Below are 25,539 nucleotides of genomic sequence, written 5' to 3'. Positions count from 1 at the left end.
CCGTATTTGCAGTGAATTTGTACAGAACTGTGACTTGTGACTGGAGGGAGGCCAGGCCCTTATCACTCTCCCTGTTACAGATATATAGTTACAGTAAACCTCCACAGTTGTAACCGATACTGTGTTTACTGCAGGTTCCAGGGTGCTTGTGTTAAAACTATTTCTGTTCTTGGATGGAGTCCAAGGTCTGTAGTAACTGACTGCTGTACTCTGGACTGAGTCACTCTCAAAGCAGCTGAGGTAGCTCGTCTGGCACCTGGTTTCCCCAGTTTATTGTGAACCCAAGGATATATTTTTTTTCCCCCTTTGTAACACGTACATTGTCAGCGTGAAGCCAAACGCAAATTGGAGGAACAGCACCTCATATTTCGCTTGGGCAGCTTACAAATCAGCAGTGTGATTGATTTCTCTAACTTCAAGTAACCCTTGCATTCCCTCTCTCTCCATCCCTCCCCCTCCCAAATCGTACAAGCTACAAAGTCGTCTTATTGAGTCTCATTGTCTGTAACTCGTTTTCACCTAGACCGCAGCTAACAATGGCCTGTATCATCGTTACTTTTTTTGCATATCTCTCATTCATTTGTAAGAGACACCTGTGGCTGACGAGGGAAGTCAGGGACAGCATAAAAATTAAGGAGAGGAAGTATAACATAGCAAAGAAGAGTGGGAAGACAGAGGATTGGGACTCTTTTAAAGAGCAACAAAAGTTAACTAAAAAGGCAATACGGGGAGAAAAGATGAGGTACGAGGGTAAACTAGCCAATAATATAAAGGAGGATAGCAAAAGTTTTTTTAGGTATGTGAAGAGGAAAAAAATAGTCAAGGCAAATGTGGGTCCCTTGAAGACAGAAGCAGGGGAATTTATTATGGGGAACAAAGAAATGGCAGACGAGTTAAACCGTTACTTTGAATCTGTCTTCACTGAGGAAGATACACACAATCTCCCAAATGTTCTAGGGGCCGGAGAACCTAGGGTGATGGAGGAACTGAAGGAAATCCACATTAGGCAGGAAATGGTTTTGGGTAGACTGATGGGACTGAAGGCTGATAAATCCCCAGGGCCTGATGGTCTGCATCCCAGAGTACTTAGGGAGGTGGCTCTAGAAATAGTGGAAGCATTGGAGATCATTTTTCAATGTTCTATAGATTCAGGATCAGTTCCTGTGGATTGGAGGATAGCAAATGTTATCCCACTTTTTAAGAAAGGAGGGAGAGAGAAAACGGGTAATTATAGACCAGTTAGTCTGACATCAGTGGTGGGGAAGATGCTGGAGTCAATTATAAAAGACAAAATTGCTGAGCATTTGGATAGCAGTAACAGGATCATTCCGAGTCAGCATGGATTTACGAAGGGGAAATCATGCTTGACAAATCTACTGGAATTTTTTGAGGATGTAACTAGGAAAATTGACAGGGGAGAGTCAGTGGATGTGGTGTACCTCGACTTTCAGAAAGCCTTCGACAAGGTCCCACATAGGAGATTAGTGGGCAAAATTAGGGCACATGGTATTGGGGTACTGACATGGATAGAAAATTGGTTGACAGACAGAAAGCAAAGAGTGGGGATAAATGGGTCCCTTTCGGAATGGCAGGCAGTGACCAGTGGGGTACCGCAAGGTTCGGTGCTGGGACCCCAGCTATTTACGATATACATTAATGACTTAGACGAAGGGATTAAAAGTACCATTAGCAAATTTGCAGATGATACTAAGCTGGGGGGTAGTGTGAATTGTGAGGAAGATGCAATAAGGCTGCAGGGTGACTTGGACAGGTTGTGTGAGTGGGCGGATACATGGCAGATGCAGTTTAATGTAGATAAGTGTGAGGTTATTCACTTTGGAAGTAAGAATAGAAAGGCAGATTATTATCTGAATGGTGTCAAGTTAGGAGGAGGGGGAGTTCAACGAGATCTGGGTGTCCTAGTGCATCAGTCAATGAAAGGAAGCATGCAGGTACAGCAGGCAGTGAAGAAAGCCAATGGAATGTTGTCCTTCATAACAAGAGGAGATGAGTATAGGAGCAAAGAGGTCCTTCTACAGTTGTACCGGGCCCTGGTGAGACCGCACCTGGAGTACTGTGTGCAGTTTTGGTCTCCAAATTTGAGGAAGGATATTCTTGCTATGGAGGGCGTGCAGCGTAGGTTCACTAGGTTAATTCCCGGAATGGCGGGACTGTCGTATGTTGAAAGGCTGGAGCGATTGGGCTTGTAAACACTGGAATTTAGAAGGATGAGGGGGGATCTTATTGAAACATATAAGATAATTAGGGGATTGGACACATTAGAGGCAGGAAACATGTTCCCAATGTTGGGGGAGTCCAGAACAAGGGGCCAGTTTAAGAATAAGGGGTAGGCCATTTAGAACGGAGATGAGGAAGAACTTTTTCAGACAGAGAGTGGTGAAGGTGTGGAATTCTCTGCCTCAGAAGGCAGTGGAGGCCAGTTCGTTGGATGCTTTCAAGAGAGAGCTGGATAGAGCTCTTAAGGATAGCGGAGTGAGGGGGTATGGGGAGAAGGCAGGAACGGGGTACTGATTGAGAGTGATCAGCCATGATCGCATTGAATGGCGGTGCTGGCTCGAAGGGCTGAATGGCCTACTCCTGCACCTATTGTCTATTGTCTATTGTCTATTGTCTATATGTAAATTGCATTCATTTCCTCACCTTCTGTCTCCTTTTTCTGTTCGTTTACTTATTTATCTATTTACCTTCTTCTCTATGTTCTAGTAATCCCTGTAAAGTGTCTTTGAGTGTTTGAAAAGCGCTATATAAATGTAATGCATTATTATTATTATTATTATTATATCTCTCTTTATCACCGTCTGTATCTCTCGTTTCCCTTTCCCCTGACTCCCAGTCTGAGGAGGAAGGGTCTCGACCCAAAACGGCAACTATCCCTTTCCTCCAGAGATGCTGTCCGACCCGCTGAGTTACTCCAGCTTTATGTGTCTATCTTCATGTACATTTATCAACACAGTTGCTTGCCTGTGTCTTATTCTTCGCCCGGTCACCATGCACCCTGAGCAGGTGACTCAATAAGTACCCTGGGTATATGTGGACTGTCTCCCACGTTCAGCGATCGCGAAGGAGAGACTGATTGCATTTAGTTAGTTTGGAGATACTGTGCGGAAAAAAGGCCCTTCGGCCCATCGATCCACCGACCAGCAATCGCTGCACATTAACACTATCAATAGACAATAGACAATAGGTGCAGGAGTAGGCCATTTGGCCCTTCGAGCTAGCACCGCCATTCAATATGATCGTCCCCAATCAGTACCCCGTTCCTGCCCTCTCCCCATACCTCCCGACTCCGCTATCATTAAGAGCTCTATCTAACTCTCTCTTGAAAGCATCCAGAGAATTGGCCTCCACTACCTTCTGAGGCAGAGAATTCCACAGATTTACAACTCTCTGAGTGAAAAAGTTTTTCCTCATCTCCGTTCTAAATGGCCTACCCCTTATTCTTAAACTGTGGCCCCTGGTTCTGGACTCCCCCAACATTGGGAACATGTTTCCTGCCTCTAGCGTGTCCAATCCCTTAATAATCTTATATGTTTCAATAAGATCCCCTCTCATCCTTCTAAATTCCAGTGTATACAAGCCCAGTCGCTCAAGTCTTTCAACATACGTCAGTCACGCCATTCCGGGAATTAACCTCGTGAGCCTACGCTGCACTCCCTCAATAGCAAGAATGTCCTTCCTCCTTGCATACATACCACGGTTCGATGGGCCAAATAGCCTCCTTCTGATACGTAACCTTTCTGTGATTTTCGTAATACAATATAAGATATTTATGGCGCACACTATCCAAGTCCACTTTGCCGAGCTCTGTCAATATATAATCAATATCCGCTCTATTAATAGTTTATCAAGTGTCCTGACAGCACAGGTCACGTAAGGTGGCCATGGAATGAATCTGTCTTGTTTTCAGGTCTCTGCCTGATCGTGGCACTTGCTAATGTTCTGTGCTTATCGTCAGCCCCTTTGGCCCTTGGATTAGTGTGAACATGAGTGGGCATTATTGGAGTCTGCATTAAGCTGTTAATAATTAGATTAAGGAGCAGCAGCAGCAGTATCAGCATGACCAGTCACCAGAACAGTGGCTGACAATCTGCCGCTTGTTCACTTTCCCCAGTGTACATATCTCTTGTTGCTGGTCTAGTATTGTCAGATGCACCGAGCTTTTTAGGTTTTAGTTTTAGAAATACAGGCCCTTTGGCCCACCGAGACCGTGCCGAGCAGCGATCCCCGCACACTGACATTATCCTACACACATTAGGGCCGATTTACAATTTTACCTAGCCAATTAACCTACAAAACCTGTGCGTCTTTGGAGTGTGGGAGGAAACCGGAGCTGCCGGATGCAGGTCACGGGGAGAACGTACAAACTCCATACAGACAGCACCCGTGGTCAGGATCGAACACAGGTCTCTGGCTCTGTAACTCTACCGCTGCGCCACCCAAGCTAAAGTGAAAAACTTTGCGTACTATCCGGTCAAATCCTGCCATGCATGAGTACAACCATGCCATAGACATGTACAACAAAGTGAAAAAGAGAAATATATAGGAGTGTAGTGATACAGGGTAATATTGATACAGTACACTGATAGAGAAACATTACAGTTACAGAGAAAGTACAAATTAAAAAAGCGCAAGGTCTGTCGTGAGGTAGGTTGGGAGATCCAGACTACACCTGATCTTATGTGAGGATTGTTCAGTAGTCTGATCACGGAGGGGAAGAAGCTGTTCTTGAATCTGATGGTACGTGCTTTCAGGTTTCTGTATCTTCTGCCCTACAGTTGAGGGAAAAGCTTGGGAAGAATGTCCATAAATCTATTGATATACTGAGTAACTGATCATCCACAGTCTTCTGAGGTAGAGAGTTACAATCCTTTGCTTAAAGACATTTCTACACATCCCTGTGGCGTAGTGGTAGAGCTGCTGCCTCACCGCGCCAGAGACCCGGGTTCAATCCTAACTGCGGGTGCCGTCTGTACGGGGTTTGTACGTTCTCACCATGACCTGCGTGGGTTTTCTCTGAGATCTTCGGTTTCCTCCCACACTCCAAAGACATACAGGTTTGAAGGTTAGTTGGCTTAGTATAAAGGTAAATTGTCCCTAGAGTGTGCGGGATAGTGTAAGTGTGCGGGGATCGCTGGTTGGTGCAGACTCGGTGGGCTGAAGGGCCTGTTTCCGTGTTGTATCTCTAAACTAAACAAATTCTCAAACTGTAGAAAAGTTTTGATTAAAAAATTACAAGCGCAAACTAGTACCACTAGGGTGCCAACTGTTCCGTATTAGCCGGGACATCCCGTATTTTGGGCTAAATTGGTTTGTCCTGTACGGGACCGCCCTTGTCCCGTATTACACCCGGGGGGCACTGTAGGCCCGAACACTGTAGGTCCGGACAGTGAAGGCCCGGACAGTGTAGGCCCGGACACTGTAGGCCCGGACATTGTAGGCCCCGACACTGTAGGCCCGGACAGTGTAGGCCCGGACAGTGAAAGGCCCGGACAGTGTAGGCCCGGACAGTGTAGGCCCGGACACTGTAGGCCCGGACACTGTAGGCCCGGACACTGTAGGCCCGGACACTGTAGGCCCGGACAGTGTAGGCCCGGACAGTGTAGGCCCGGACAGTGTAGGCCCGGACAGTGTAGGCCCGGACAGTGTAGGCCCGGACAGTGTAGGCCCGGACAGTGTAGGTTCGGATAGTGTAGGTCCGGAGGCCCAGGCGCTGTCTAACGGAGGTTGTGTAGCAACCCACCTCCCGGCCCGGGTGGCCGCCATTGGTGGAGCGGGCGCACGTGGCCACTGGCTGGGTGAGGTCACGTGGGGCGCGGGGCGGTGACATCACCTTGTCCCGTATTTGGGAATGAGAAAGCAGGTAACCCCTAAATACCACTGCTGGATAAATAGGAAAGAACAGGAATCCTACACTCACTGGCTTCCGACTCTCAACCCTTACCACTGTCAGATGAGTTAGCAAGATCACCCACCAATGTCCACACAAGACTCCCACACTGGAACATGCCCCACACTGATTACATTGACTTTAACCAATATTAACATTGGGTTAACACAGAAACAGCTGGAGTAACTCAGCGGGTCAGGCAGCATCTCTGGAGAAAAGGAATAGGTGACGTTTCGGGTCGAGACCCTTCTTCAGACCTTTGGGATGCTGTATTTTCGAGGGACAGGGGGAGCATCCTTCTGAGAGAGCCATTCACAGATGTGGGAGTCACAAAGCACTTAACACACAAACATCTGAATTGTCGAGAGGGAAAATCACACACTCCAGTGATTCCCACTGCCAGATGCATGGCGTGAGATTTAAATTCACTGGAAGGTGACGACAGGATTTGGTGGCATGAAATGGAATTCCACTGTGGGAGTGAGTGAATGTTAGTTCAAGCAATTATTTAAATCCGGAATTTAAAGAAAAGCTAGGTCTCAGTAGCAGTTCAGCCTTGTTTAGTGTAGTTTAGTGTAGTTTAGTTTCACGTGTACAGTGAAAAGCTTTTGTTGCGTGCTAACCAGTCGGTGGAAAGACTAGACATGATTACAATCAAGCCATCCACAGTGTACTGACGAAGGGTCTCGACTAGAAACGTCACCCATTCCTTCTCTCCAGAGATGCTGCCTGCCCCGCTGAGTTACTCCAGCTTTTTGTGTCTATCTTCGGTTTAAACCAGCGTCTGCAGTTACTTCGTACACAGTGAACAAATACATTACAAAGGGTATAACACTTGACACTTAACACATAGCTCTTAACCTTAGCGGAGTCAAGGGATACGGGGAGAAGGCAGGAACGGGGTACTGACTGTGGATGATCAGCCATGATCACGGTGAATGGCGGTGCTCGCTCGAAGGGCCGAATGGCCTACTCCTGCACCTATTGTCTATTGTCTATTGTCTATAACGTTTAGTGCAAGATAAAGTCCAGTAAAGTCCGATTAAAGACAGTCCGCCGGTCTCCAAAGAGGTAGATGGTAGCTCAGGACCGCTCTCTTGTTGTTGGTAGGGTGGTTCAGTTGCCTGACAACAGCTGGGATAAAACTCCCTGTATCTGGAGGTGTGCGTTTTCACACTTCTGCACCTCTTGCCTGATGGGAGAGGGGAGAAGATGGAGTGGGGCTCTTCCTTGATTTGTGCTGGTGGCCTTGCCGAGGCAGCGTGAACTGCAAATGGAGTCACCGTCAAACCACTCGATTGCCATTAAAAACCCAGCTGGTTTACTAAGCTCGTTCAGGAGAGAAAACCTGCCATCCTGCCCAGTCCTAGTCCATATCTGGGCCAACGTGGATGGATCTTACCTCCCCTCTCAGTTCAGGGGCAATGAGGAATGCACAACAAATGCCAGTATTAGCACCAACATCCATGTCCATGGCTGAATAAAATAAGGTAGGAAGCACGTCAAACAATTTGCATCTGGCTAGATCCCACAAAGAACAGTGTAACAATGCCTAGATAAGCTATCTAATTGGACAAAGAGTAGACAATAACAAGACCATAGGAGCAGAATTAGGCCATTCGGCCCATCGAGTCTACTCCACCACTCAATCATGGCTGATCTACCTTTCCCCCTCAACCCCATTCTCCTGCCTTCTCCCCATAACATTTGATCCTCTTGTTGAACGGAAGCACATGACTCGACTATTCTCATTTAAAAAAAGAAACTTTCTTTTAAGAATTTTAAGTGTTTAACCCATTCATTATTTATTAGGTTTTTAAATTGGTTTTTATTTGATACTGGCATTTGTTGTGTTGGTTGGTATGTCTGTGCAATTGTCTTTGCACTGTCGCACTGTTATCAGCTGTAGCACTTCTAATTTCGTTGTACCTTGTGTACAATGACAATAAAGGCATAACAAAACAAAAAAAATAATAATAATAATCAAGAACCTAGCAATCTCTGCTTTAGAAATATCCAAAGTCTTGGCCTCCACAGCCATCTGAATTGCACAGATTCACCATCTTCTGGCTAAAGAAATTCCTCCTCATCTCGATTCTACAACGACGTCCTTTTATTCTGAGGCTGTGCCCTCTGGCCCCAGGCTCTCCCATTACTGGAAACATCCTCTCCACATCCGATCTATCAAGGCATTTCATTATCGTTGAGGTTTTATTTTGGTCAGGGGAGGCCCAAAACCAGATGCCATAAAGAGAAACTGCTCACCAAAAAAAAACAATCAGGAAAATCAGGAGACATTTCTTTATGGAGGGAGCTCTCAGAATCCCAGGTCAGTCACATCAGGTGTGTGTTCGAAAGCGCTCCGTTTAATTGGTGCATGCGTAGCCACCAACTCTCAGGAAGCACAACACCATCCAGGTCACTGAATTGTCACTGCAACCCAACACATTAAACATTCGTTCCTGGCACCATTGGTGAGCAGTGGCCACGGTGTCTACCGTCTACAACATGCACCGCGCTCACGCCCCTCGGCCTCGGCACCTCCCAAACCCATGACCCCCTGCACCAAGGGTAGAATGTGCAATGGAACACCCGCTCCGAGCCCATCTTGCCTGCCACCTGGATATGAAACCATTTGTCAGGTCTGGCGTTTGGGTGGCGCAGCGTTAGAGTTGCTGCCTTACAGCGCCGGATACCCGTGATCGATCCTGTCCTCGGGCGCTGTTTGTGCGGAGTTTGTACGTTCTCCCTGTGACCTGCGTGGGTTTTCTCCGGGTTCCCTCCCGCACTCCAAAGACGTGCAGGTTTGTAGGTTAATTGGCTTTGTACAAGTGTAAATTGTCCCTAGTGCGTGTGTCGGATAGTGTTAATGTGTTGGGATCGCTAGTCAGTGCGGACGCGGTGGGCCGAAGGGCCTGTTGCTGCGCTGTATCTCTAACTAAACTAAACTAAAGACCGATAGTCACAAAGGCAGTACAGAGGCAATTTTGCATTTGTAATATTATGTTCCCACCATGGTTTTAAAGCAGTGTTCGGTTTAGCTTAGTTTAGAGTTACAACATGGAAACAGGCCCTTCGGCCCACCGAGTCCACACTGACCAGCGTTCCCCGCACATTAACACTATCCTACACACTTCTCTAGGGACTATTTTTTTAACATTTACACCAATTAACTTAAAAACCAGCAAGACTTTGGAGTGTGGGAGGAAACCGAATATCTCGGAGAAAACCCACGCAGGTCATGGGGAGAACGTACAAACTCCGTACAGCAAGCACCCATCTGTAGTCATGATCGAACCCGGGTCTCTGGCGCTGTGAGGCAGCAACTCTACCGCTGTGCCACCGCGCCACCCTATAGTGAACACAACTGAACAATGGGGCTTAAGTATTTCTGCCAGTAATAAAACTGGGCCTCCTCCACACCTCTCCCATTTCAAAACTACAATGTAAATTGTAGTTATAACAAGCAGATTGAAAACCCCACGCATTACTGTTGTCTATAATGAGGACCAAACCGTTGCTGCTAACTGCACCAGCTGTAATGGTAATTAATGCAGGAATGTCCCCCTGCGGCTAAAACCAAACACCATACAACTGGGAAACAGACAGGCAAAGTTTTGTTTCATCAGCATCCTGCCGAAATAGCCAGGCGAAAATCTCCTGCTTTCCACCCGCTATTTCCGACTTGTGAAAGGCTCGCTTACTCACCCCAGTCACTCCCTCTTCTCCCTGGTCAGGCAAGAGGTGCAGAAGTGAGAAAACGCACACCTCCAGATTCAGGGACAGTTTCTTCCCAGACGCAAAATGCTGGAGGAACTCAGCGGAACAGGCAGCATCTCTGCAGAGATGGAATGGGTGACGTTTCGGGTCGAGACTCTTCTTCGGACTGAGAGTCTGGGCAGTTGTTATCAGGCAACTGAACCATCCTATCACCAACTGGAGAGCAGTCCTGAGCTACCATTTACCTCAATTGGTGACCCTTGGACTATCTTTAATCACCCTTTACTGGACTTTACCTTGCACTGACCGTTATTCCCTTTATCCTGTACCTGCGGACGGCTTGATTGTGATCATGCACAGTCCTTCCGCTGACAAGAACACAGCAAAACAGCTTTTCACTGTACCTCGGAGCACGTGACAATAAAATAAAATAAAATAAATTGATGTCACATAACTCTGTGCTCAAGGCATTAATGGACTGCTAGTTTTGACAATGGGGGCAAAATTCTGGTGTGTATTGGGTTGCTCTTGTTTGCTCCCTGCTGCTCCGGATAATTTGGAAATCAGGAATGGCATGTTGGAAATGGTCAAGTCAAGTCAAGTCAAGTTTATTTGTCACATGCACATACACGATGTGCAGTGAAATGAAAGTGGCAATGCCTGCGGATTGTGCACAAAAAGAATTACAGTTACAGCATATAAATAAAGTTAATACAGTTAATACAGAGAAGGCAAAAATTAGTCCCTGGAGTTATAAAAGTTAACAGTCCTGATGGCCTGTGGGAAGAAACTCCGTCTCATCCTCTATGTGTTCACAGCGTGACAGCAGAGGTGTTTGCCTGATCGTAGCAGCTGGAACAGTCTGTTGCTGGGGTGGTAGGGGTCCCCCATAATGTTGCTGGCTCTGGATCTGCACCTCCTGATGTATAGGTCCTGCAGGGGGACGAGTGTAGTTCCCATAGTGCGTTCTGCCGAACGCACTACTCTCTGCAGGGCCTTCCTGTCCTGGGCAGAGCTGTTCCCAAACCAGACTGTAATGTTGCCGGACAGGATGCTCTCTACAGCCCCAGAGTAGAAGCACTGAAGGATCCTCAGCGACACTCTGAATTTCCTCAGCTGTCTAAGGTGGTAAAGGCGCTGCTTTGCCTTCCCCACCAGTGCGGCAATGTGCATCCAGGCCGTGGAATTATACCAAAGGCAATCTGCCCCCCTCAGGTGCAGGTAAATTATGCCAAAGCACTGCATCAAATGAATTCAGAGAATCCCGTGAGGTCACTTTGAAATTCTGTGCAAAATTATTTCTCAAACAACATCACAATGAAATGAGGGTCTGAGCTACAGGGGCAGGTTGAGCAGTCTAGAACTCTATTCCTTGAAGTGTAGGTGGATGAGGGGTGAATATATAGAGGGGTACAAAATCGTGAGAGGAATAGATCGGGTAAAAGCACAGAGTGGGGGAATCGAGGACCAGAGGACATAGGTTTAAGGTGAAGGGGAAAATATTTAATGGGAGTATGAGTAACATTTTCACACAAAGGGTGGTGGGTATATGGAGCGAGCTGCCAGAGGGGGTAGTTGAGGCAGGTATTATTGCAACATTTAAGAAACAATTCAACAGGTACGGGGATAGGACTGGTTTAGTTTTGTTTAGTTTAGTTTAGAGATGCAGCGCAAAAACAGGCCCTTCGGCCCACCGGGCCCGCACCGACCAGCGATCCCCACACATTAACACTATCCTACACCCACTAGGGACAATTTTTACATTTGCCCAGCCAATTAACCTACAAACCCGCACGTCTTTGGAGTGTGGGAGGAAACCGAAGATCTCAGAGAAAACCCACGCAGGTCACGGGGAGAACGTACAAACTCCGTACAGACGGCGCCCATAGTCGGGATTGAACCCGGGTCTCCGGCGCTGCATTCGCTGTAAGGCAGCAACTCTACCGCTGCGCCACTGTGACCGCCCAAATATAGAGGGATATGGGCCACATGCAGGCAGGTGGGACTAGTGTAGCTGGGACAGGTTTGCCTGTGTGGGCAAGTAGGACCAATGAGCCTGTTTCCACGCTGTGGCTCTATGACTCTATGAAACATTACTTCACCATTACAACAGTTACTTGTGGGAACTTGCTGTGCAGAAACTGCCTCCCATCCTTCCCACATTGTATCAGTGATTTAATCTAATCAGCTGCACAGTATTTTGGAGAAGCGTTGTATAAATACAAGATTTCCTATCTTCAGTCAAGTACGGGGAAAGGTCCCAAGCTGAAACATCATCTGTCCATTTAGAAACATAGAAACATAGGTGCTGGAGGAGGCCATTTGGCCCTTTCAGACAGCACCGCCGATCATTGTGATCATGGCTGATCATCCACAATCAGTAACCCGTGCCTGCCTTCTCCCCATATCCCTTGATTCCTCTAGCCCCTAGAGCTCTATCTAACTCTTTCAAATTAATCCAGTGAATTGGCCACTGCCCTCTGTGGCAGAGAATTCCACAGATTTCGGGTCGAGCCTCTTATTCAGACTGATGTCAGGGGAGTGGGCAGTATAGAGCTAATATGTAGTTGGAGACAGGAGGACTGGAGGACTGGTGGGACAACTGGGAAGGGGGAGGGGATGGAGAGAGAGAGAGGGAAAGCAAGGGCTACTTGAAGTTACAGACGTCAATGTTCATACTGTTGGGGGCTGGCTTCACAATTTGTGCTGGGCCTCACTCTGACAACGGAGGAGGCCCAGGACAGAATGGTCAGTGAGGGAGTTAAAGTGTTGAGCAACCGGGAGATCAGGTAGGTTTAGGCAGACTGAGCGGAGGTGTTCAGCGAAACGGTCGCCGAGCCTGTCAGACTTTCAGTCTGAAGAAGGGTCTCGACCCAAAACAACGCCTGTTCCATTTCGTATAAGAAAATAACTGCAGATGCTGGTACAAATCGATTTATTCACAAAATGCTGGAGTAACTCAGCAGGTCAGGCAGCATCTCGGGAGAGAAGGAATGGGTGATGTTTCGGGTCGAGACCCTTCTTCAGACTGAAAGTCTGACAGGCTCGGCGATTGTCTCGACCCGAAACGTCACCCATTCCTTCTCTCCCGAGATGCTGCCTGACCTGCTGAGTTACTCCAGCTTTGTGTGTCTGTCTTTGGTGCAGTTCCTTCCTACACATGGAACCATTGAGTTGTGTGGACTCTTGGTTTAAATGGATTGTCAATGCCAGTGGAGAGCTGACTGGGCCAGTAGAGGAGATATAACTATAACTGAGTTATAGAGGGGATATCATCAGCCACATGATAGCCGTTCACACCCAACGGATATCAAGTGACCACTGCTGGGAGACTCGTGTGCATTCCCCTCAGGTGAAGGCCAGATTGAGTTCAGCTGTACTAATCCCGTGAATGAATACATCTCCACCACTCACCGTCTAGCATTACACATAAAGAATTTGGGAGAGGTGTCTCTGCACGTCCGACGCCTGTTTATTTGTACTCCCTGCTGGAAGAAAGGCCTTTGCCAGAAATATTTACCTTTTCCTGACCCGTTTGGAGTTGGGACCGTGAGCATATTCCACCACCTCACTGGCCAGAGAAACTCCCACTCTTCTTAATCCTCGTTCACTGATCTGACCATGAATATCCCATAACAGGCCCCCATAACCTTTTTAAACGTCACTTTCACCAACCAGTTTTAGGAGCAGCTTCTTTCCCAGCTGTTGTCAGACTACTGAACTACTTAGTGGCGCATCTGTAGAGTTACTGCCTCACAGCGCCAGAGACCCAGGTTCGAATCTGACCACGGGTGCCGCCTGTACGGAGTTTGTACGTTCTCCCCGTGACCACGTGGGTTTTCCCCGGGTGCTCCGGTTTCCTCCCACACTCCAAAGGCGTGCAGGTTTGCTGGTTAACTGGCTTCAGTAAAAATTGTAAATTGTCCCCAGTGAATGAATGAATGAATAAGTTTATTGGCCAAGTATGTGCACATACAAGGAATGTGCCTTGGTGCTCCGCTCACAAATGACAACACAAACATACAGTTAACAATAAAGAATAAAGCATAACCACATCAAAACAATAATGATACACCATTACGGTCTAAACATGTGGGTGACAATAAACCAGAGCAAAAAAGAGACTACAGACTTTGGTTATTGAGTAGAATTATCACTCGTGGAAAAAAGCTGTTTTTATGTCTGTGTGTTTAGTGTATAAGATAGTGCTAGTGCATAGGAATCGCTGATCGGCGCGGACTAGGTGGGCCGAATGACCTGTTTCTGTGCTGTATCTCTGAACTAAACTAAACCAAATTGAACAGTCCTTTCATATGCTAGGGTACAGTCCCAATATATTGTGGGCCTTGAATTGTTTTTATTGCATCTCCTCTATAACCCTAATGTTATAACGCCGGAGCACTGCATACTTGTATTTTCTCTTTGCACGACCTGGTGTACTTGCGCATGGCTTGATTGTACATGAATGTACAGATTAATCCCTGGGATGGCGGGACTTTAATATGAGGAAAGACTTTATCTCTGGCTACGGTCCCCAAGTGCCTGAAGTCGGCTATCATAGTTCCGGTGCCGAAAAAAGCAAAGATCTCCAACCTGAACGACTACCGCCCGGTTGCCCTAACGCCGATTGTCATGAAGTGCTTTGAGAGGCTAGTCCTCTCACACATCAAATCCAGCATCCCTGACTCACTGGACCCACATCAATTTGCATACAGGGCAAATAGATCTACAGAGGACGCCATCTCTCTGGCTCTTCACACTGTCCTGACTCACCTAGAGAGACAGGGCACGTACGTGAGGATGCTATTCATAGACTATAGCTCCGCCTTCAACACGGTCATCCCCACCAAGCTCATCACCAAACTCCACCAGCTAGGCCTTAGCTCGTCATTATGTGACTGGATCCTGGACTTCCTGCTGGAACGACCGCAGGCAGTGAGAATGGGCCCGCACCTGTCCTCCACTATCACCCTGAGTACCGGCACACCACAGGGCTGTGTTCTGAGCCCCATGCTCTACTCCCTCTTCACACACGACTGTGTTCCTGCATTCGACACCAACACCATTGTCAAGTTTGCAGATGACACAACGGTGATCGGGCTGATCACCAACGGGGATGAAACAAACTATAGAGCGGAGGTGCAGAACCTGGCGGACTGGTGCTCGGATAACAACCTGTCCCTAAATACCACCAAGACCAAGGAGCTGATCATCAACTTCCGTAGGTCACATAACGGGGAATATGCCCCGATCTCTATCAATGGGGTCAGTGTGGAGAGAGTGTCCAGCTTCAAGTTTCTGGGCACTCACATTTCGGAGGACCTAACATGGTCCAATAACACTGCTGCGCTGGTCAAGAAGGCACAACAAAGACTGTTCTACTTAAGAACACTGAAAAAGTCTGGTCTACCCCAACAGCTGCTGAAGACCTTCTACCGCTGCACCATAGAGAGCATCCTAACGCATGGAATCCCTGTGTGGTACCTCAGCTGCACGGAGGCAGAAAGGAAAGCTCTACAGCGGGTAGTCCATAGAGCTCAGAGGGCCATCGGAACACAGCTACCAGACTTGGAGGGCATCTACAACACACGATGCCTCAGAAAAGCCACCAGCATCCACAAAGACTCTTCACACCCCTGCAACAGTCTGTTCGAACTCCTTCCATCGGGCAGACGATACAAGGCCTTCTATGTCCGCACCTCCAGACTCAGGAACAGCTTCATCCCCAGGGCCATAGCTGCTATGAACCGGTCCTGCTGAGCCGGATGGCCACAACGCATAGATCAACTTGCACTTTACCCTGTCCAAAACTGTTACAACTGTTCATTTCGTTGGGTTGCTGCTGTCTAAATTACCTAAATTAGTGCATCGTATGGGAGGCGCATTCCCAATCTCGTTGTACCCCTGGGTACAATGACAATAAAGATATATTGTATTGTATTGTATTGTATAGACTGGGCTTGTACTCGCTGGAATTTAGAAGACTGAGGGGGGATCTTATAGAAACATATAAAATTCTTAAGGGGTTGGAGAGGCTAGATGCGGGAAGATTGTTCCCGATGTTGGGGGAGTCCAGAACCAGGGGTCACAGCTTAAGGATAAGGGGGAAGTCTTTTAGGACCGACATGAGAAAACATTTCTTCACACAGAGAGTGGTGAGTCTGTGGAATTCTCTGCCACACAAGGTAGTTGAGGCCAGTTCATTGGCTATATTTAAGAGGGAGTTAGATGTGGCCCTTTTTGCTAAAGGGATCAGGGGGTATGGAGAGAAGGCAGGTACAGGCTACTGAGCTGAATGATCAGCCATGATCATATTGAATGGCGGTGCAGGCTCGAAGGGCCGAATGGCCTACTCCTGCACCTATTTTCTATGTCTATGTTTCTATGAGCAGCATGATTTGACTGGGGTAGCACACAAGCAAAGTTTTCAATGTATCTCGGGGCATGTAATTAACAAGTACCAATCCTCACATTACGTTTGTGTGGGAATCTGAAATGCGCCCATAACAGAACTCACTAATTCCACCTAGAAAGTTAAACGTGGAATATTTAGCATGGAATAAAGTTTGCACTTACAGAATTTTTGTTGGAAAAATAGGAAACATGATTAATTTTTCAACTTGGATCTCGACGCATTTACAGATGGCGCAGCTTGCGGTTACGGGAAATCGCAACGCGGACCACTTAGCAGTAATGCAACTGACGGCATCTCTTGGAGATCTATTGATTTAAAAATTGCTACAACTGTAGACGTTACTTTGGTTTCGAGATACATCACGGAATCAGACACTTCGGCCCACTGAGTCCGTGCCGACTGGCCATCGCCCCACACACCAGCACGATCCTACACACTAGGGACCATTTATTGAGGCCAATTAACCTAGAAACCTGTACATCTTTGCAATGTGGGAGGAAACCGGAGCACCCGGAGAAAACCCACGCGATCACGGGGAGAACTTTCAAACACCGTACAGACAGCCCCCTTAATCAGGATTGAACCTGGGCCTCTGGCACTGCGAGGCAGCAACTCTACTGCTGCACCACGGTGCTGCCGGTAAAAACTATTATCTTTAGTGCAGGCACTATAGGCAGTGAAGACAGCTAATGGAATGTTGGCCTTCATAACAAGAGGATTTCAGTATAGGAGTAAAGAGGTTCTTCTGCAGTTTTATAGGGCCCTGGTAAGACCACATCTGGAGTATTGTGTACAGTCTTGGTCTCCTAATTTGAGGAAGGACATCCTTGTAATTGAGGCAGTGCAGCGTAGGTTCACGAGATTGATCCCTGGGATGGCGGGATTGTCGTATGAGGAATGATTGAAAAGACTAGGCTTGTATTCACTGGAGTTTAGACGGATGAGAGGGGATCTTATAGAAACATCTAAAATTATAAAAGGTCTGGACAAGCTAGATGCAGGAAAAGTGTTCCCAATGTTGGGCCAGTCTAGAACCAGGGGTCACAGTCTTAGAATAAAGGGGAGGCCATTTAAAACTGAGGTGAGAAGGAACTTTTTCACCCAGAGAGTTGTGAATTTGTGGAATTCTCTGCCACAGAGGGCAGTGGAGGCCAAATCACTGGATGGACTTAAGAGCGAGTTAGATGGATCTCTAGGGGCTAGTGGAATCAAGGGATATGGGGAGAAGGCAGGCACGGGTTATTGATTGGGGACGATCAGCCATGATCACAATGAATGGTGGTGCTGGCTCGAAGGGCCGAATGGCCTCCTCCTGCACCTATTTTCTATGTTTCTATGTTTTGTGATTTTGGGAAGGATATGAAGAACAAGATGATCATTAATCGCCCAGCAGGTCCTTTGTGTCTGAAGAAGGGTCTCGACCCGAAATGTCACCTATTCCTTTTCTCCAGAGTTGCTGTCTGACCTGCTGAGTTACTGCATCTTTTTGTGTCTATCTTCAGTCCTTTGCTCCGTTCAATGTGCAGATACTGCTCGACATAGAAAATAGGTGCAGGAGGAGGCCATTCGGCCCTTCAAGGCAGCACCGCATCTAATAAGTTCAACAGGCTGGACCTTGAGTCAAGGCCGCCTTGCATTCTACGAGTCTCCAACAGTTGACTCTCCCCGGCAGAACTGGACCTCTCCAGATTGATCCCAATATTCCAAACAAGTACTTGCTAATAGCAAGGTGATGCCTTTCCAATGATGCTCATGACATTGTTTATGAGGACCAGACATGTCCTGACAAAGAGTTGAATACGAGCAATATTAATTTCAGATGCCTGAAGGGCGATATTGCAAAATATTTCTTGATGCGTGGGTAATATCAGAATTCTGCAATCGCTGCGCTTGTTGGACAAACACGTGGAAAAATGTGATCTCAATTAAGCACTTCACATGTTGCGCCCATCTCAAATCAAAGAAAGCCAGCTGTGGAATATGGTTTTCATAAGCAGCTAACTTTTTGAACCCACCTGCAGACGTTGTTGGAAAGCTGAGCTTTGACTTCCGGCATTCTGATGTTTTATCGTTGCCTTGTGAACCCAGTCTGAAACGTTCAACCTTGTGATACTGATTCTTTCAGAAAACAGAGTTGGGGATTGCCCAGGCTCGTGGTATACACAAACCATCAGTCTGGTTGTAGATTGAGCAAGCACATTTTCTTGTGTTTGGTTTAGTTTCATTTACAGTCACGTGCACCGAGGCGATGAACTGAAGCTGATAGATCAGGCAACGTGATCAAGTGGGATATTATCTTGCCTATTAACACCTAACAAGCCTGTACTATCTGGTCCCTCTCTCATGCTGCTCTGACTTTATTCAATGTGTAAGAAGGAACTGCAGATGCTGGTTTAATTCGAAGGTAGGCCCAAAATGCTGGAGTAACTCAGCGGGACAGGCAGCATCGCTGGAGAGAAGGAATGGGTGACGTTTTGGATCGAGACCCTTCTTCAGACTCTCGGGTCTTCAGTCTCAGACTTTGGGTCTGAAGAAGTGCCTCGACCCGAAATGTCACCCATTCCTTCTCTCCAGAGATGCTGCCTGTCCTGCTGAGTTACTCCAGCCTTTTGTGTCTGTCTCCGTCTTTATTCAACTCAAGTAACGCAGAAGTCAGGGCGATACTGCAGAGAGGAGGATGAAGTGATTCCATTTTCTGAGTGGCGTCCATGGCTCCTGAAGAAAGGCTTGTGTGTTTGTGTGAGGAGAGCGCTCATCTGCGATGGTACTCTGAGTAATCAGCATCCTAGTGTTTGTGGGTTATGCCAACATATCAGGGCACTCTTGGGCACTACATCATGACCACTGGCAACAGTTTGCCCTTCAAGAATGGGCTGAGGAAACATGGGGCAAGAATACGCGTTATTGACTAGTTTAGTTTATAGTCACTTGTGCCAAGGTTGAGCGAAAAGCTTTTGTTGCATGCTAACCAGTCAGCGGAAAAAAACACTACATGATTACAATCGAGCCGTCCACAGTGTACAGACATATGGTAAAGGGAATAACGTGAATAACGCTTAGTGCAAGATAAAGCCAGTAAAGTCCGATCAAAGATAGTCTGAGGACCTCCAATGAGGTGGATAGTGGTTCAGGACTGCTCTCTGGTTGTGGTAGGATGATTCAGTTGCCTGATAACAGTTGGGAAGAAACTGCTTCTGAGTCTGGAGGTGTGCGTTTTCACACTTCTGTACCTTTTGCTTGATGGGAGAGGGGAGAAGAGGGAGTGGCCAGGGTGGGACTCGTCCTTGACGATGCTGCTGGCCTTGCCTAGGCAGCGTGAGGTGTAGGTGGAGTCAGTGGAAGGGGGGTTGGATTGTCTGATGGTCCGGGCTGCGCCCACAATTTGGAAATATATGTGTGTGTTCTATGGGAGTGGAATAAATTCACCATGACAGGTGATATATGTGTGTGTGTTCACATATGTGCACACACACGTGTGAACGCACACACACACACACACACACTCAAACACACACACACTCAAACACACACACACTCTCTTAAAACACAAACTCACATACACACACACGCACACTCAAACAAACACACTCAAACAAACACACACACACACACACACTCTCTTAAAACACAAACTCACATACACACACACGCACACTCAAACAAACACACACTCTCAAACACACACACACACACACACACACACACTCTCTTAAAACACAAACTCACATACACACACATGCACACTCTCAAACACACACACACACACTCCCAAACACATATTCACACACTCAAACACACACACACACACTCTTAAAACACAAACTCACATACACGCACACTCTCAAACACACACACACACACACTCTCAAACACACATTCACACACTCACTCACACACACACTCATAAATACACACACTCATAAATACACACACTCACATACACACACTCTCAAACACACACTCACACACACTCACAACTACACACACTCACATACACACACATTCAAACACACACACTCGCACACACTTCCATAGACACGCAAGAGTGTGTATCTTTGTGCAATAAAGGAAACACCATTGGAAGTCGGGGAGACATTCTACTTTGATCATTGACACCGGACAAGTGTGAGAGTATCAACTACATCCAAACATTTGGTTCCATTAAACATTGGGAAGCTGAACTGAAACCAGTGCCAGGTAATCTAGTCCATATGTACGGCCAGGTGTCACAGAGAAATTTCTTCCAGAGTGGTTTTGGAAATCTCAGCTCTTGATCTGCTCCCATTTTGCCGACTCAACATTGGAAACCCGAAAAAAAAAATGTTTTTTTCTTGAAATTATTTTCTAACTTCCTGTGATTGATTTGGTTCCAGTAAGCCTTTATTCAGAGCATTTCCAAAGTCCAAGAACTCTTTATGTGAAATAAAAAGATTCTAATCATCTCCTTATGCCACAACTACTAATCCAGTGTTTGTTTAGGAAGGAACTGCAGATGCTGGTTTAAACCGAAGATGGACACAAGAAGCTGGAGTAACTCAGCGGGACAGGCAGCATCTCTGGAGAGAAGGAATGGGTGACGTTTCAGGTCAGCTTGAAGTCAATCTGAAGAAGGTGCTCAACCTGAAACGTCACCCATTCCTTCTCTTCAGAGATGCTGCCTGTCCTGATGAGTTACTCCAGCTTTTTGCGTCCATCCAGAATTTGTTTCCTTGCTCCAGATTCACTCAAAAGACGAAGGAAACTTCAACAATTTAGCCTTCACATCTTTCATAAGTTTATCAGGTCTTCCTTTTTGGACGACTATTTGTATCCAATTCCAATTTGTGTGCGATAGAATCGTAGCAGAAAAATGTCCCTTCACTAGAAGGCCTGCTTCCAGTGGACTACTCCAGTCAACCCCATCTCCTGCTCTTTTCCCTTAGCCCAACACATTCTGTTCCTTCAGGTGCCCATCCAATTTTCTTCTGAAACCCCTGATTGACACAGTTTCATCCATCCCTACAGCCAACGAGCTCCAGATTAGACCCATTCTTCAGGCGAAAAACAAAAGCGTTTCTCCTGAGTCAACAAATTTTGTACCTTCTCGGAACTGGTGGGGATGTTGCTGCCCACTGGAGGAGCTCCTCCCAAACATTGTTTCTCCAAAGGCAACTACCCCATCTCAGGAGTTAAGAGCAAAGAGTATTTAATCATCATACAGGCCGACAACCGAACACTGAAATTCTTACTTACCGCAGTAAGCAAGGAGTGGCCCCTATGGGGTGGCACGTGGGCGTAGCGGTAGAGTTGCTGCCTTACAGCGCCAGAGACCTGGGTTTGATCCTAACTTAGGGTGCTGTCTACGCAGAGTTTGTACGTTCTCCTCGTGACCTGCGTGGGTTTTCTCCGGGAGTCCGTCCCACACTCCAAAGACGTGCAGGTTTGCAGGTTAATTGGCTTCAGTAAAATTGTAAGTTGTCCCCAGTGTGTGTAGGATAGTGTTAGTGTGCGGGGATCAATGGTCGGTGCGGACTCGGTGGGCCCAAAAGGGCCTGTTTCCGCGCTGTATCTCTAAACTAAACTAAACTGGGCAGCATCACAGGTCCGTAAACACAATACATACAGAAAATATATAAAATAGCAAAAACTAAACGAACATCCACAATACTAGTGAAAAAAATACAGGTCCATCGTGCATCCAAGGACATCCCTAGTTCATAGTTGAGGTTGTTAGTTTTGTGTGGTGTTCTCATGTTGTTGGGAAGAAGTAGTCTCCATTTTCACAGCTGAGGCTTTGCCAAGCATTAGTCCCCCAAGTTACCTGCAGTGACTCAGTCCATGGCAGTCTGCACTCGAAACCCAGCTGTATGGACTCTTCAGCCTGAAGAAATGCCCCGTCCCGAAACCTCACCTATCCATGTTCTACAGGGATGCTGCCTGACCCACTGAGTTACTCCAGCATTTTGTGTCTTTCATTGGTAAACCAACACCTGCAGTTCCTTGTTTTTACATGATGGATATATTCATTGCCTGCTTATTCTTGAATATCGTGACTGGAGTTTTGAAAGAGCTATTGCCTTATTTCTGAATCTATCCAGATGAGACATCAAGACCTTGCATTTAAACAGTCCTTTCGACCCATGTTTAATATATATGTGTGTATGTGTGTGTGTGTGTGTGTGTGTGTGTGTGTGTGTGTGTGTGTGTGTGTGTGTGTGTGTGTGTGTGTATGTGTAGGTGTGTGTGTGTGTGTGTGTGTGTGTGTGTGTGTGTGTGTGTGTGTGTGTGTGTGTGTGTGTGTGTGTGTGTGTGTGTGTGTGTGTGTGTGCGTGTGCGTATATGTGTATGTGTATGTGTGTGTGTGTGTGTGCGTGCGTGCGTGTGTGTGTGTGTGTGTGTGTGTGTATGTCTATGTGTGTGTGTGTGTGTGTGTGTGTGTGTGTGTGTGTGTGTGTGTGTGTGTGTGTGTGTGTGTGTGTGTGTGTGTGTGTGTGTGTGTGTGTGTGTGTGTGTGTGTGCGTGTGTGTGTGTGCGTGCGTGTGTGTGTGTGTGTGTGTATGTGTGTGTGTGTGTGTGTGTGTGTGTGTGTGTGTGTGTGTGTGTGTGTGTGTGTGTGTGTGTGTGTGTGTGTGTGTGTGTGTGTATATATATATATATATATATGTCTGAAGAAGGGTTCCGACCTGAAACATCACCCATCCTTTTTCTCCAGAGATGCTGCCTGACCCGTTGAGTTACTCCAGCACTTTGTGTCTTTGTTTGTTAGAAGCCATCATCTGCAGTTCCCTTCTACACGATCCAAGTATATGTTGCTCAACAGAAGTCTAATCCCATTCCCCCTCATCCCTCCATGTCCTTTAGAGTCAGAGAGTCATAGAGTCATACAGTGTGGTAGCAGGCCCTTCAGCCCAACTTGCCCATGCCGCCCCATCTAAACTAGTCCCCCTGCTTTTGGCCCATATTCCCCTAAACCCACCCTATCCATGTACCTGTCTAAATGTTTCTTAATCGTCACGACAGTACCTGCCACCAACTACCTCGTTCCATACACCCACCACTCTTTGTGCAAAAAAAGCTAGCCCCCCCCAGGTTCGATCCCATGAAATCTTTCCCCCCCTCACCTTAAACCTGTGTCCTCTGGTTCTCGATTCCCCTACTCTGGGCAAGAGACTATGCGTTTGCCCGATCTCTAAAGGACTGCTTCACTCCGCAGCGGAATGGGAATACAGAGTTAAATCTCAAAGGGACATAATTTTCATGTCCTGTTGTAAATCAGTTCAAAATGGAACCAGCTGCTGGGAGTTTCAGTGGAAGAGTAATGTGCGAAAACTATTGAAGCTGCAGGGTACTCCTACAGGCGCACATACTAATTCCAAGCCCCTGCTCCAAGTGCAGCTGCCAGCTTCAGGCCACTGCTGCAGTCAGATATTTACACCCAGGTGAGGTTTAAAGGGGCTGAGGACAATTTTCAAGACGCTGCGATGGAATATGGTTTTGTTCGGTTGTAAAGGCTTCACGACTGGCTGCGTAGGAAGGGACTGCCGACTCTGGTTTACACCGAAGATAGACACAAATTGCTGGAGTAACTCAGCGGGTCAGGCAGCATCTCTGGAGAGAAGGGATGGGTGACGATTCGGCTCACGACCCTTCTTTAGATAATAGAGTCAGGGAACTAGAGGTGTCAACCAACAGCGAGTGTTATTCTTTAAATCAGGCAGCATCTCTCGAGAGAAAAGGGCGGCACGATGGCGCGGCGGTAGAGGTGCTGCCTGACAGCACCAGAGACCCAGTTACGATCCTGAATACGGATGCTTGTCTGCACCTTACCCCCATGACCTGTGTGGGCTTTCCCAGGGAGGTTCCCTCCCACACTCCAAAGACGTGCAGGTTATGTAGGTTAATTGGCTTGGTAACATTGTAAATTGGCCCTAGTGCATGTGGGATAGCATTAATGTGCAGGGATCGTTGGTCAGCTTGGACTCGGTGGGCCGAACGGCCTGTTTCTGCGCTGTATCTCTAAACGAAACTTTAAAGGAATAGGTGAGATTTTGACTGGGGACCCTTAATCAGACTGAGAGTCAGGAGAGTGGGAAACTAGAGGAATGAAAAGGTACATTGGTGCAGACCCTGCAATGTTCTGAACCTTTTCATGCCTCTAGTTTCCCTCTCCTCAGAGTCTGAAGAAGGGTCCCGACCCGAAACGTCACCTATTCCTTCTCTCCAGAGATGCTGCCTGACCCGCTGAGTTACTCCAGCATTTTGTGTCTATCATGACTGACTGATCAACTTCGATCAAATGCGGCACGGTGGCGCAGCGGTAGAGTTGCTGCCTTATAGCACTTGCAGAGCCGGAGACCCGGGTTCGATCCCGGCCACGGGTGCTGCCTGTACAGAGTTTGTACGTTCTCCCCGTGACCCGCGTGGGTTTTTCTCCGAGATCTTCGGTTTCCTCCCACACTCCAAACACGTGCAGGTGTGTCGGTAAATTGACTTGTTAATGTGAAAATTGGCCCTAGTGTGTGTAGGACAATGTCAATATGCGGGGATCGCTGGTCGGCGTGGGCTCGGTGGGCCGAAGGGCCTGTTTCCGTGGTGCATCTCTAAACTAAACTAAACTGAACAAAAATGGGTGTGATGGTTAACAGATGTGTGTGATGGGATAGGATTTATGTTACTGACAACCAATCCAAGAGACCTGGGTAAATATCTGGAGACATGGTAGATGACTTGGTAGGCGTGCAGCGTAGGTTTGCTAGGTTAATTCCCGGAATGGCGGGACTATCATATGTTGATAGACTGGAGCGACTAGGCTCGTATACACTGGAATTTAGAAGGATGAGAGGAGATCTTATCGAAACGTATAAGATTATTAAGGGGTTGGACACGTTAGAGGCAGGAAACATGTTCCCAATGTTGGGGGAGTCCAGAACAAGGGGCCACAGTTTAAGAATAAGGGGTAGGCCATTTAGAACTGAGATGAGGAAAAACTTTTTCAGTCAGAGAGTTGTGAATCTGTGGAATTCTCTGCCTCAGAAGGCAGTGGAGGCCAATTCTCTGAATGCATTCAAGAGAGAGCTGGATAGAGCTCTTAAGGATAGCGGAGTCAGGGGATATGGGGAGAAGGCAGGAACGGGGTACTGATTGAGAATGGTCAACCATGATCACATTGAATGGCGGTGCTGGCTCGAAGGGCCGAATGGTCTCCTCCTGCACCTATTGTCTATTGTCTATTGTCTATGAGGAATAGAACTCAGCGTGTTTACTGGATACACAACCAGATGCTGTTAGCTTGAGCGAAACACAAAGTGCGAGAGTAACTCTAGTGGGTCGGACACCATTTGTGGAGGGGATGGACAGGCAAATGTATCGAGTCGGGGATTTAGTTTATTTTAGTTTAGTTACAGCGTGGAAACAGGCCCTTAAGTGCATGGAGTCCATGGCGACCAGCGATCTCCCTACACACGAGGGACAATTTGCAGAAACCAATTAACCTACAAACCTGCACGTCTTGGGAACG

The sequence above is a fragment of the Rhinoraja longicauda genome, chromosome 33 (assembly GCF_053455715.1).
Source record: "Rhinoraja longicauda isolate Sanriku21f chromosome 33, sRhiLon1.1, whole genome shotgun sequence".
Classification (NCBI taxonomy): Eukaryota; Metazoa; Chordata; class Chondrichthyes; order Rajiformes; family Arhynchobatidae; genus Rhinoraja; species Rhinoraja longicauda.
This window is presented reverse-complemented; position numbering follows the sequence as displayed.